The sequence below is a fragment of the Agelaius tricolor genome, unplaced genomic scaffold (genome assembly GCF_023055355.1).
Source record: "Agelaius tricolor isolate 1412-34295 unplaced genomic scaffold, bAgeTri1.0.p SCAF_2, whole genome shotgun sequence".
In the NCBI taxonomy this organism is placed as follows: domain Eukaryota; kingdom Metazoa; phylum Chordata; class Aves; order Passeriformes; family Icteridae; genus Agelaius; species Agelaius tricolor.
In genome coordinates, this window is record NW_027269262.1 from 53946338 (window position 1) to 53959617 (window position 13280).

Here is a 13280-nt window from a genome sequence, read left to right on the forward strand (position 1 = left end):
GTCTCATGCAGAATGTTGTTTTAATAGAACAAAATGGGTGTTTTGGAAAGAAAATTATGTTGTGTGTGCAAAAATATATAATATAAATTTTTAAGGAAGAAGAATTAAGAATATTCTAAAAAAAGGCATTAATGTGCACATTAATGCCTTTTTTTATAATATTATAATTATTTTCCTTCCTCTTTTTTCTCCTCTTTTTTTTTTTTTTTCCTTTACTGGAACTGTCTCGCAGTGCAGATCTCTGCTACTTGAGCTCCTGGTGCTGCTTACAGCAATGGAGTTGCTCCTTGGGGCACATGTGGGCTCCACACCTTTACAGGGAGGGGACAAGGCATATATGTTCCATGTGGCTTTCTCAGACATTTACAGACTGGGGCAGCATGCTGAGCCTTCAGGCTGCAGGGCTGTACTCTCATTCTCTAGTGAACCCCAAACTGTCTCACCATTTTCTCACTGCAGTATCTCGCTCCTGTGAGTGTGCTATTCCAGGATGGGAAGTGGCACATCTGCCTTGGGCTGTTTGGTGCTAGTTCAGCAGCTCACTGTCCCATGATACGCCTGGTACCCAAACAGTGCTATGGGGCTGAGGACTTTGTCAAGGCAAACATGTCTGAACTCACATCCTAGAGACGTGAGGCACTGTAATAACCCCATAATATACCAGCAGGCTTTGAGAGGAAATAATGGTGGTTTTTATTTCTCTTTTTTTACTCCTGTTGCAGGCTCAGTTTCATTACAGCTGGTGCACAAGCAGGCACAGCTTTGGTATTTTGTGCTGTCATCAGCAGACTCTTCCTAGAAGAAGTGGGACATCAGGCTGGCCTGGCAAACCTGCAGCTGCTGCAGCTTGGTGGCCATTTCCACTATGCATTTACTTCTCTTCCTCTCCTCTTCCTCTCCTCTTCCTCTCCTCTTCCTCTCCTCTTCCTCTCCTCTCCCTCTCCTCTCCCTCTCCTCTCCTCTCCCTCTCCTCTCCTCTCCCTCTCCTCTCCTCTCCCTCTCCTCTCCCTCTCCTCTCCCTCTCCTCTCCCTCTCCTCTCCCTCTCCTCTCCCTCTCCTCTCCCTCTCCTCTCCCTCTCCTCTCCCTCTCCTCTCCCTCTCCTCTCCCTCTCCTCTCCCTCTCCTCTCCCTCTCCTCTCCCTCTCCTCTCCCTCTCCTCTCCCTCTCCTCTCCCTCTCCTCTCCCTCTCCTCTCCCTCTCCTCTCCCTCTCCTCTTCTCTCTTCATTTTGGATTTTTGAAGCTGAGAAAAGAGTTCTGTTATGGGTATGTACTGTGTGGGTGTGGGGGGAAATAGATGCAGGGGTTTAGGCTTGTTTCTTTCAGTGTTTTTGCTGGGGGAGTATCAGAGAAGGGGGACTGAGAAGGGGGAAAGCTGGAATACGGACAGTTATCAGATCAGTGGGTTTTGGAAGCCTTCACGCTTTATGTCTGGAAATCACTGAAATACAACACAGAGTGTTTTGTTCTAAATCACAGTGAAGAGACAGAACATCTACTGTTTTCTTATTAGCTATTCATAAGATAATTTTCTGTGTTGGTGCTGTATAGAAGAAGATACTTCAAAGTAAAGGAAAAAGGCAGAGAAGCTCTTAAATAAACTGTCGTCCCCTTCTGTAGCTGGCTCAAGCACTCTGTTGTTGTTGCAGGCATTGCTGTACTGTGCCCCTGTTCCTTGGTGCTTACAGATTAAACATTTGAAAAGATGCAATCACTGTTTGTTCCCACTTGCAAAATGGAAGTGACCTTCAGCCTCAGCCACCTTTGCTTTATTCCTTCCAGCATGACACAACCTTTTACCTTATGTCTACCTAAAAGTAGTTGCTTTTATTTTCATGTCTGTCATTAATTTTTATTGCTCCTGATGATGATGATCCAATAGTGATGTGCAAGTGTCTGGATCTTCACTTCTTCCAGCCTCAATACCCTTCTTTGTATTTGACTTGGAGATCAATTAGTGAGCTAGAAATAAATGCCTTGTATTCTGAATCCCAATCCCCTTTTTGCTACTTTTTACTATAGGTGAATTTTCCTAAAGTAGTGGCTGAATCTCTTTCATTGATCTCTGAATTTCTTCTAGCTTGTATCCCTCTAGGAATGCAGAAACTAAAGATCCTGCCATTTTCCACATGTAGCTGTACCTTGGTTGGGAAAATGGGCAATGTTTCTCACATGCATGCTCCCTGATATATTTGCTTTACCACAGATTTAGCAGGGGAAAGTGGAGAATACATTGGGCTTCCACCCAAATTCTTTTTGTGGACCAACCCATAGTACAGGTGCCCCAACAGCTGCAGCTCCACACCAAGAAGATAAGAGTTTGTGGCAGAAAGGTGAGGCTATGGGGGCAGGGAAGAGGTCAAGGCTTCTGAAGCCAGATTAATTGTTGAAACCAAAGTATTGTGTAATGAACAGCTGCGTGCAGAGGGGAAAGTGGATTCGCTTCTGTTGCTATTTTACAATAAGCTTTGCTCTTTTAACACTCATTTGAGGATGTTTTCTGAAAAGAGCAGTGGATTCTGTCTCCTTCTATCTTCTCTTAGTGTTACTAGAGGGAAAAGTTAGCTAAAATTATTAATGACATAACTTCTGGCAGGGTTCAATAAGTTTTTGGCTCTTAATGTGGTACAGATGAGCAGAAACATTTTCATTTCACTGAACATGAGGCTCAGGGGAAATTTTGTTTCTTGTATATTTTGTGGCATTAACAAAACACAGTTTACTGTGAATAAACTGAGTTGAAAGCTTGTGGGTTATGTTTCTCAAGAAATTATTTGGTTTTTTTAAGTTTCATTCTACCTAGCATAATGCTACCAAGGGAATTTATTGTACTCCAGAGCATGAGATTTTCAGGAAACTTCACTTTATTTTTACAAAGACCATAGGATTAATTCTAAAGGTGAAACTTACTCTGTAGGTACCATTTTTTTCTTGATGACTAGCCAAAGCTTGTGGTTTGTATTACAACAAAAACAAAGAGTATACTGTGCCACCTTTCATTTACAGCCTGTGGAATACTCTCTTGACTCCACCTTTACTGCCACACACATACAGTGTCATCTGCATATTTTACTTGAAAGCAAATATCTCAGTATATCTTTTCCTTAGCAAAAATGGAGGTAGAGAGAAAAACTAGTAAAATCCTGTATGCCTATTTTTAGTTTTAGTGCAGGATTGGAATTAAGTAGAATATAATGCAAGATATTTGGATTCCGAAGTAAATAAAACAGATCATTTTTCTACTTCAAATAAAGCTTGTTCCCTCTGTATTCCAATACCTTAAATATTAAATCTCTTTAAATCCTTTGGAAAAAGATGGATATTGTTACAGCTATTGGTAAAAATAGCATTATTAAAGTTTTGCATAGTACACAGGGTACCTATGTAGGTGCTTGTTATAATCCTGGTTCTAAGGCATGATATACCTTGAGTCTCTCCCTGCTCCCTGTGACTGCACATGCAGGTGTTGAACTTCTGGTGCCTGGGAATGGCTGCTGGGATTCTCCCTCTTCCAGACCCAGCTTTTCTGTCTGCAGCACCCTGTGGACCAGCTCATGAAGCCTGAATGGATTTTGACCCTGGTATTTCCCTTTTCAGAAAATACCACCCGTGTTTAGTGCAGCCACAGGGTGAATTTTTTAAACTCTATTTGTAGCAAGACCAAGATTAGTGGCAAGAAGAAAATTAAGGAGAAAAAATAATTTGAACAATAAGAGGACCTCACACTCAAGCAATTTAAGTCAGGCTGACAGTTTGTCCAACCCACTAACCCCAAGATTAGACCAGTTAAGGGTTTTTTGCAGGCAACTTTTGACATGTGATCTTCCCAGAGCCTGGCAGGTACCTTTTCATACAGCTTATGATCTCTTTGTTCATATCCTAATTGTGACAAAAAGCTGTGTAACTCTGAACCTGGGCTAGGGAAATAATATTCTCACAACTTTTAATAGATTATCACTGACCTCTTGACCCCATTTTGTTGCCTGGAAGATAAAATGTGATTTCATCCTTGCTGCTTCTTGAGGAGTCAAGCAGAAAATTCAATTACTATTACAGCTGCCAGATTATGTTCTGTGCCTGTGATTTGTTGTTTTGTGAGTTGTTCTAGCTCAGCATGAATTTCCACAGTTTCACTTAAATAAATTTATAAATTATCACAGTGCCCATGGATGCAGATTGACACTTAAGAAATGAACATTCAGGAAAGCTCTGATTCAGCAAAGTCTTTTGAAGTGCTCATTAAAGCCATTATATTATGTTATTTAGATGTAACCTGAAGTGCTGAGTGCCAGTGGTAAGTGCAGTACATCACAGTTTTCTCCTATGTGTGCCAACACCAGTGTCTCACCTGCTTGGTTCTACATCTGTGAGGTGTGCAAGAAGAGATCAGCTTTAAATGAATTAGCTGAGTTCTCTAAATCAAAAGGGAAGATTTATTTCCTCCATGGAAATTACTTTGAGGTATCAGGTTTTGTGAGAGAGGATGCAATGATTCATGTCACTGGCAGGATGCTCAGAACAGTTTTCTCCTTTCTTTGACTCAGATTAAGAACTTGCTGGACATGAACATCTTGGCCTTCAGTCCAACCATCCTCCTTGCAGTCTTTAGAGGTCTTCCAGGAGCTTCCTTTTTCCCCCTAAATTTAAAGATGAATCAATTATATATGCAGTTCTTTAATTCAATTCCAAAATTGTCCCTTAGAAAAACAAGCAACCTTTTGAAGACTGTGCTTATCTTTGTAAAAAAATAATATGGTTCTCTTAACTATATTACATTTACAGATACTAATGAGGGTGAGTCACAAACTGCTGGATGGGAACATGAATCTGACCTGCTGGTACTTAACAATGTGCAACAGAGTAAAGAAAACACGGGTTTTCAAAATGCATGCATGTGTATTTAATGTTGGTAGGAATATAAGAATAGAGAAGATGTTTTTTTCTTTGTTTAGTTTGATTTGATTTGGTTTGTATGTTTGAAGTTTTTTACCTGCAGAGTCATTTTCCTGCTGCTCTTCTACTCTGCTGACACTTTATCAGCTTAGTGGCACATAGCAGTGGTGTTGGTGTGCTTTTGCATTTATTTGCAATCTATGGAGAGCTCCAATGTCCTGATAAGACATGATGGGGCCACTTTACATCTCGGCTTTGGAATTTCCATTTGGCATCATACATTTTTGGGGAGAGTCATGCCATTGGTGAAGAAAGGGTATAGGCAAAGGGTTCCTGTATTTTGAATATTTTAATGCTTTTCAGTTTTATGCTTTGGTTATAGCTTAAGCATGTTGTTATGAAGAACATTATGACCTTAACAATCCTATAAAACAGGTTGAGAGAGTTAGATTTGTTCAGCCTGGAGCAGAGAAGGCTTTGGTGAGGCCTTAGAGCACCTTCCAATACCTTAAGAGGTATTGGAAGAAATACCAGTAATACCAAAGCCTCTCCAGAAAGGCTGGAGAGGGACTTTTTTACAAGAACACGTAGTGATGGAATGTGGGGGAAGGGCTTCAAACTTAAAAAGGGCAGGTTTAAATTCAATATTAGAAGAAATTTTTGGCTCTGAAGGAGGGAAGATACTGGACAAGGTTAATCAGGGAAGTTGTGTACTCCCCATCCCTGGAAGTGCTCAAGGCCAGGTTGGTCTAGTGCAAGGTGTCCCTGCTCATGGCATGGGTATTGGAACTATATAATCTTTCAGGTCCCTTTCATTGCAAACCATTCTATGATTAAATGTGAAGAAAGAAAATCTTCAGAACTTTTCTACTGCACTTTTAGTAAATTTAGCATATTTGAGAAGTCTCTTTAGAAAATACCTACTTGTCAAAAGTTTTCTATATTTCCATTATTTTTGAGGAATTGTTTCTGAGGAGTTTTCCAGTTTTTTTTAAGTGTTGAGATAACCTATCTTTAGGGAAACTGGTGCATGCTGAAGGCCCTTTCTTCTACCCTCTTACAGGCAGACTTTCCAGTATGTTTAATGTATGCCATATCTGGTTTTTTGTATATCTTGATTTCTCTTCTCTCCCTGCTGGAGAGAGGATTGCTCAACTGAAGACCAGTGAGTTGGTTATAGAGATGCTCTCCTACCATCAGCCCAGACATCCCTTCAGCAGCTTCCACTCTGAGCCAGCAAAAATACATATGTTTCAGGGAAAGGCAATCACCTTGACTTGCATTGACAGCCTGCATGATCCTGGGAGGAAAACAAAATTTTGAATATGAGAGAGGAAACTTTTAGAGCTGAGAGTGTAAGTAACTGTAGGTTGAGGCACATAGTCAAGTCTCTGCAAGCTCTCTACAGACTGGTACAGATGCATGTTTCCCAATGGTTTACCTCTCCATAGGGTCAGGAAGAGAGCATTTCATTTAGTTTTTGGAAGTCCTATGTGTGCTCTGGCAGCCCACCACCTCCTCTGCCTAGTCGTGTCTTGGTCAGAGGAGCAATCTGCTGTTGGGTTCTCTGCTGGCACATCAGAGGTGAAATCTGACCTGGCGAGGAGGAGGAGGAGGGATCCCGGTGCAAGGGCTGTGCTGGAGCATGCCCGTGCTGAGGATGACAGCTGAATTTCAGCTCCTCTTAGTGGCAGGATGCTGGCATTTCTGTTGGCAGTGTGTTTGCTCCCCCTCTCCTGAGGGAACACACCCCGATGAAGCTCACTTCAAGCTTTTTGCTTCCACGTTTGAAAGAGTGAGTAAGGTCAGTAAGGAAAACAGGAATTCTCAGCTTTAGGGAGAGCCTTTCCCCTGCCCAGCCTTCTCACGTTGTGCTGCAGCTTTGCTCCCCCATCTCTCTAGATTCATGGTTTGTGCTGTTGAGCACTGCAATGAGATGTCTTAACCAAAATCCAGTTTTCAGTCCAGCAGGGCAAGGAGCAGAGTCCCATGTGTGACTCCCATTAGTCCTGTGGAAATGCCGTGGCTTCCCAAGGACCTCTGTTTGCCAGGGGCTGGGTTTGTAACCATTACTGTTTAACAATTTGGAGCTGGAGTGCTGTGCTTGACAGCCATTTCTCCTACCATTGGGAAGCCTTTGGCTTTCTCATGGTGCATTACAGAAACCTTGCACAAACTGCTTGAGCACGTAAAAACCACTGCTTTTTGCTCTCTGGAATAAAAACCAAGACGTGCACCAACACGAGCCAGTGAGAGCCAGTGTGTCAGAAGACACTACAGAATTGAATGTAAGACCATCTAGCAAAGATTTTGTGCCATACAGAAAGGAAACACTAAGAAAACACCTCAGAGTTATTTTATGTTGTTCAAGAAGTGATGCCTTGCTGGCTCCAAAAATTCATGGAGTGGTTAGCACCTTGCCAGCTCATACCTGAAAATGGGAGAACAGCATGTGTTTTGTAAGGCTGTGGTGCTTATAAAGCTTTTCCATATATATTTTTTCCCTTAATCCTGAATTTTTTTTTTAAATTCTGCTTTTTTTTTTTTTTTTAATGTTAACTTTGTAGCATGAACTCTTATTCAGACTGTTTTTCCTTTTCTGTTAGCTGTAGAAGATCCTGCTCAGGTCACAGTCCTTATTTTATTATAACTTGGCAGAAAAAGGCAGGAAAGAAACTGTTTGATCTGAGAGAGAACCGTGCAACTTTTTTTTTTTTTAATAAACTCACATAATGAGGCAGCTGAAAGAAACTATGTCACAGTGACTTTAACCAAAAATAATCTTGTATAAACCAGCTTGCATTTAAACTTGGAAAGAACCCATCACAGTATCTTCCACACCCACAACATAACCCGGAGTCCCATTCCTTTGACTGGAATTGAATATCTAATCTTCAGCCCATAGATTAGACGAAGCTGTCTTCTAAGAGCCCTGCTGCCCCTTGGCCTGCATTTGCTTCTCCTCAATTCATCACCTTTCTCTCTGTGAGGAAATCACAATGTAGATAATGTTTTGCCAAGAATCTGGCAGAGCTATCTTTCTTTTTCTATTTTTTTTTTTAAATCGCGTTGATTAATGCTTCTGTTCCAAAAGCTCAGGGTTTCCATGGGCAGGGTGGACAATTTAGGGATATATGCATCTATACTTAATATATAAGCTGTCAAAACTTTAAAGGGATAGTTGAGAGGATTATTTTCCTTTCTACCTAGCTGTGAAGACAGGCTACTGCTTTAAATGTGTAGCCACTGGCTCTAGGCTAGCTGTCCTTCTAGCTCCCTTTGGACTTCAGAGTTCTGGCAAAATGTTGACCTGGGTTTGAACTGTCCCAGAGTCAAGTTTTCAAAAACAAAACCTGACCTGAGCTTTGTGAAGACTGAGCTACTCCCAGTTTCATCTATCTGTTGTAGATGTGTTCTGCCCCTAAGCTTGTAATCTTTGAGATACAGGGGAACAAAGGCTTGAGATACAATTGTCTGACAACTTGTCACAGCTGCACACAGCTGAATCTCAGCTTGAAGGTTTCCATAAATGTGCTATCTGAGCTGTTTAATACCTATCCACAGAGGGGAAGAAACTTTGTGTTTGGAAAATATATTACTACTCTGGTTGTGTGTTCCTGTAATTTTTCTCCAGACATCTACTGAAATATTTTCCAAATATCTTTTTATTTTGGGTGTATCTTCAATTGGTATAGAAATGCAAATTAATCTCAATTAAGATAAAACCCTGAAGATTAGTTTTGAATGAAATATAACTGTTATACTGAACTATATTGTGATGAAAAATGCAGCACTGAAATGCAGTGCAGTCATCTCATGTAAAAACTCCCTTTGCTTTTGGTGAATGCAAAGCAGCCAGTGAAAACCACTTCTGCTGTGCTGTGTTCTGTTTCAAATATTTTTGGTTTCATTCATGTTTACTTCATAATGAACATGTAGAAAACGAGAAGGACCTGATAAAGTATCTTCAGCCCTTTGGATTGTAAGTCTGTGTCTCCACCACATAGCATATAATTAGCTCTAGGCTTTATAGCTGTCTAGTCTTGCTAGGATGTCTAGGAACATTTTCTGTTGATTAACTGAGTATTAATCCTGTCATAACATCCTCATGAGAGAAGGGAAGCAATAAGTTTGCAAGTTAGAAACAAGTCTTTAACTGTTCATACTGACCAGGGACTTCAGATTTGCACAAATGGGGAGGAATTTAAATTGAAATAATGGACCCTTTCTGACTCACAGCATACTTGTAAGTACCAATGGAAAAAAAATGTAAGGAAAGATGCACAGATCCTGAGTCCCTGCTGTGCACAAGTGGCAGCCTGCAAAGAACTGGGTCTGGCTGCATCTCCACCATCTGCCAGGGTGCAGGGTGGGAAGCTGGCCGTGTGTAGAGCATTCCATGGGCTCCAAATCTCCATGAAGGGACCAGTGCTCTCTGCTGGCCACAGAGCCAGAGGCCAGTTCCCTGGCTGCAGCAGTCGCATCCCTGAAGTTAGATTGGAGGAGTCTTAGCTTTACTCATTGCTAATGAGCAAATGTGGGATACATGGGCAGGACAAAAGGGTATGATTCTTGTGGTAAGTGGTGGCATTAGTGGGTTTAGACACTTTTCTTTCTTTGTTTTGTCCATCCTTACATCTCAGAATGGGCTGTTTGCTTAATGCCTGCAGGTATGCTTGACAAGTATTACAGGATATTTACTGTATTTCCTTCCTTGTGCTCTTGTCTTGAGTGTGAGAAATTGCCACATGAGAAACAACTCAGAAACATAAGTGGGGAGGATCACCATGAGCCTATCTATGTGAATACAGTTATTAACCATTTCTTCCAGTTAGTAAAGATTTCAGAGGGAAAAAATTCAAAGGTGTGTCAGACCTGAGTATTTAAAATGAATTCATGTAGAGACGAAAGTAACACTTAATCTTTTAATCACTGAAATTTAATCACACTTAAACTTTTCCAGTAAGAGGCATTTGCTGACATGTCAAAATAAGGGCGGGGGGGGGGGAAAGGAAAAAAAGAACTAAAGGGAACTAAACATGTAAAAGAGCATGAAACGTGGCTGTATGTATCACACAAGTTCTTCTTCAATTTGGAATCCTAATTCTGCTTTACAAAATGTAAAGGCCTAGTAGATAGGTATATAAATCTATAGAAGACAGGCTGTGTTTGAGCTGGAAATCTGGAACTGGAAACTGATGAAAAATCTTTGTTGTTCTCAGCTCCAGTTGGCTGAGGGACATGATTTGATCAGTCCTCTCTGTGAGGACATGAATAGGTAACCCAGTACAAACTGTAATCCAGGAATTTAAAATGGCAAGTATTGTGCTGATAAACAGGCAGGGAATATGTGGCTGAATGGCTTGGGACTGTGTGGTTAAACACCTGAAGATATCCTTGAATCTGATACAGGCTTTGCAGTACAAGTATATTTCTTAAGAAATACAGGTGAGGAATTCAGAGGAAGTAGAAAAAGACTTAGACTGAGGTTAAATTACAGCTTGATTTCACAGCCATTGCAAATGGCCACTGCCATCTTCCAGTTTTGTAAATTCACAAATTTGTAAAATGTATTTATTTGTCCTTCCATGAGGGCAGCATCATATACACATTGCCCATCAATATACACATTACACATCAATACACATATTTACATTGCATCAAACAAACTGTAAATACTGACTAGCTTGCCATTAGTGACTGGACTAATTTCATGGTGTAGGAATGGTGTTCCCCAATTCAGTACTCCCATTAAAAACTATGAGCTGCTCCCCTTCCCTCTCTGGTGGGAGAAAAAAGCAGAAATTGCACATTGAGATAAGAGCAATTTACTGGAAATAGCACTGAGATAAGGAAAAAGTAACAGCAACTAAAGTAATAACAAAAATATACAAAGAGAGGATGATTTACATGCCAAATGCTCATGAAACCCAAGTCAAGGAAAACAAAGGTGGACAGACCCTATGCCTTCCATGCTTACTCCTTCTTCGAAGAAAAAGAGCCCCTTTCTCCCTGTCCCTAGCTTTTCAGATGTCCCTGATATAAAATGGTATTGAATTCCACAAGGTCTTTGCCATGTGCCATCCCACTGGGCCAGAACCAACACAATTCCAAACAGCTTGTATATACTTACATAAACTTATATGTACTTATATAAACGAATATATACTTATATAGAAAGGATACACACTTTCCCATGCTTGCCACCAATTCTAGTCTATTTGACTTGTAATACTTGATTCAGTATTGTTTGCTATAACATGTATTTACATTTGATTTGTAAAAGCAGCCTTTGTCACTTAGTACTAGGATTTGGTATCTCTGGCTATTTGGGTTGCTACAGGAAAAGTCTTTTCCCTCACTCTGACATACTTTTTTTCTCCCTCTCTTTATTTTAAGGACTAAATGCTTGCAAATGTTATTTTTCAAAACAAAACTATTTTTTGCTGTTAAGGAAAAAATATCTGAAACCACAATAATTATTTGTCTGTCTCTGAATCAAAAATAGTCAGGCTGATCCAATCTAGAGGCAGGATGGGCTTAGTGTCAATTTTTCATTTGGTGGGGCTACAAGTTATAAAGAGTACATCATGTGGAAACTGGATAGATCTGAAAGGAATTAGCATCAAATTGATCTGAACTTTGAAAGGTCATGCATGTGCTGAAGGTAGTGATGATGTCTCTAATGAGCTTGTAATAAGACTAAATGTGGAAAAGTCGCTTGTTCACTCTTCTCTTTTTCTTAGGAATTGAAAAATGGAATTATGAGTGCAGCTTTAAGACTTTAGTTAGGACCATTTAAATTTGGCTCGTTTCAGCGTAATGTGAGATTATCAATCAGTGCTCCAGGAGCAGATAAATACAATTACCCTTTTGAGATCCAATGGATTAGCAATAAGCACTCTTGCCACTTTAGGAGATGCAATAAGAACCAAATAACAAAGAAATTGTAAGGTGTTGAATTTTGTCTTGTGTACTGATTGAACCCAGTCAAGCAAATGGTTTTGCTTTTAAACTGTGATAGTGAAAGATTGCAGCTCCAGGTGAGGCTGTATGTGGCTATGCCAGCATGACAGCACTTCTTCTACCATAGCTTCTCCTCACACATTTACACTGAACAGTGCTTTTGGTAGTGTTTTGTAGCTCTTCTGGCAGGCATTGACATTCCTTGGAGAAGGAGGAATAGGAAGTCACAGGAAGGCAATAGAAGGGGTTTAAGAAGCAATGGGGTTTTTCCACCAGCAAGTCTCAGTACTGCACACATATCCCTGCAGTGTGACAGTGCAGTTCTCCTGTTGCCACCAGGGAGAAATCTGTCTTTACTAAATGCACTGACTTCAAACAGGAAGAGCTAGTGGTACAAAACCCTGTGTGTAAGCAAGCCCTACACCTCCACTCTCTGTGCTTTGCTCTTCTTGCTCAACCATTTGTACTTTAATTGTAAAAACCCCACTTTCTTCTGTTGTTTCTCTCTCAGTTATTTTGGCATTGCTGCAAGCTTCGAATTGCTTCTCAGATGTGCTGGTTTTGAGTGTGCATTCCTTTACTGGTAGCAAAGACCTATGTATAGAACTTGAGGCTTTGATATAAATGAGTCACACAATCATATGGCTTCGAAACCAGGGCAGAGTAATCAGGTTTTCTTCTTTTATTGACCATTATGAATTTGGAATATATTCTTGTTTCAGAGGTTGGAATAATGTGAAAAGCAAATACAAGACTGGGAAGCATCTTGTGTCCCTTTGGTTGCCAATCTGGGGTCTGGAAGAAATTTTTCTTGTGCTAGATATTGGCTGCATTTTAATTTTTCCTTGTAGCTCTGAGCAGGGATCAGGTGGGTCAAATACCACAGATCTCCTGCTCTTTGTTCCAGGAACAGAGTTCATATTGTTACCGTGTAGCTCGTGGTGATGTCCAGAGCACACTGGCTGCTTTCCAGACTGGAAGAAGGAAGCTGTACCTGTTTGGAGAGTTCACTTGTTCCGGATGACAGGGATTGAGAAAGCATCCAGGAATAGCAGAGCTGTGGAGGGAGGCTGGTTGTGGCCAGCATGATAACTGGCAGTCTAAGCTGCAAAATGTTGAAATAACTGGTGCCACTGTTTACCAAAGGAGAGTTTCAGGAACGCGTGGGACAGACGTCTTTGAGGTGTGGTTTGAGTATAGCCTGTGCTGCTGTGGAAAAAGGAAACCTCTGTGTCCTTCCAGCTCTCCATGGCGCTCTCCAGCACAAAGCTTTCTAATTGTAAATGCATCCATCAGCTCTGAGTGCTGTTCTTAGCCACTGAAGTGCTCCTCAGGAATGATAATTCTTGGTCAGCTAATCCCCTTTGATAGAGTTACAGTGTTGTGTGGGCAAAGCAGTCAAGGCCAGTCTCTATGCATTTCA

At 40.8% G+C, this 13280-nt stretch overlaps 1 pseudogene; it reads left to right on the forward strand.

Moving 5' to 3' along the window:
- LOC139587539 (chloride channel protein B-like) overlaps window positions 1–13280 on the forward strand; it is a 77478-nt pseudogene that overhangs the window by 10755 nt on the left and 53443 nt on the right.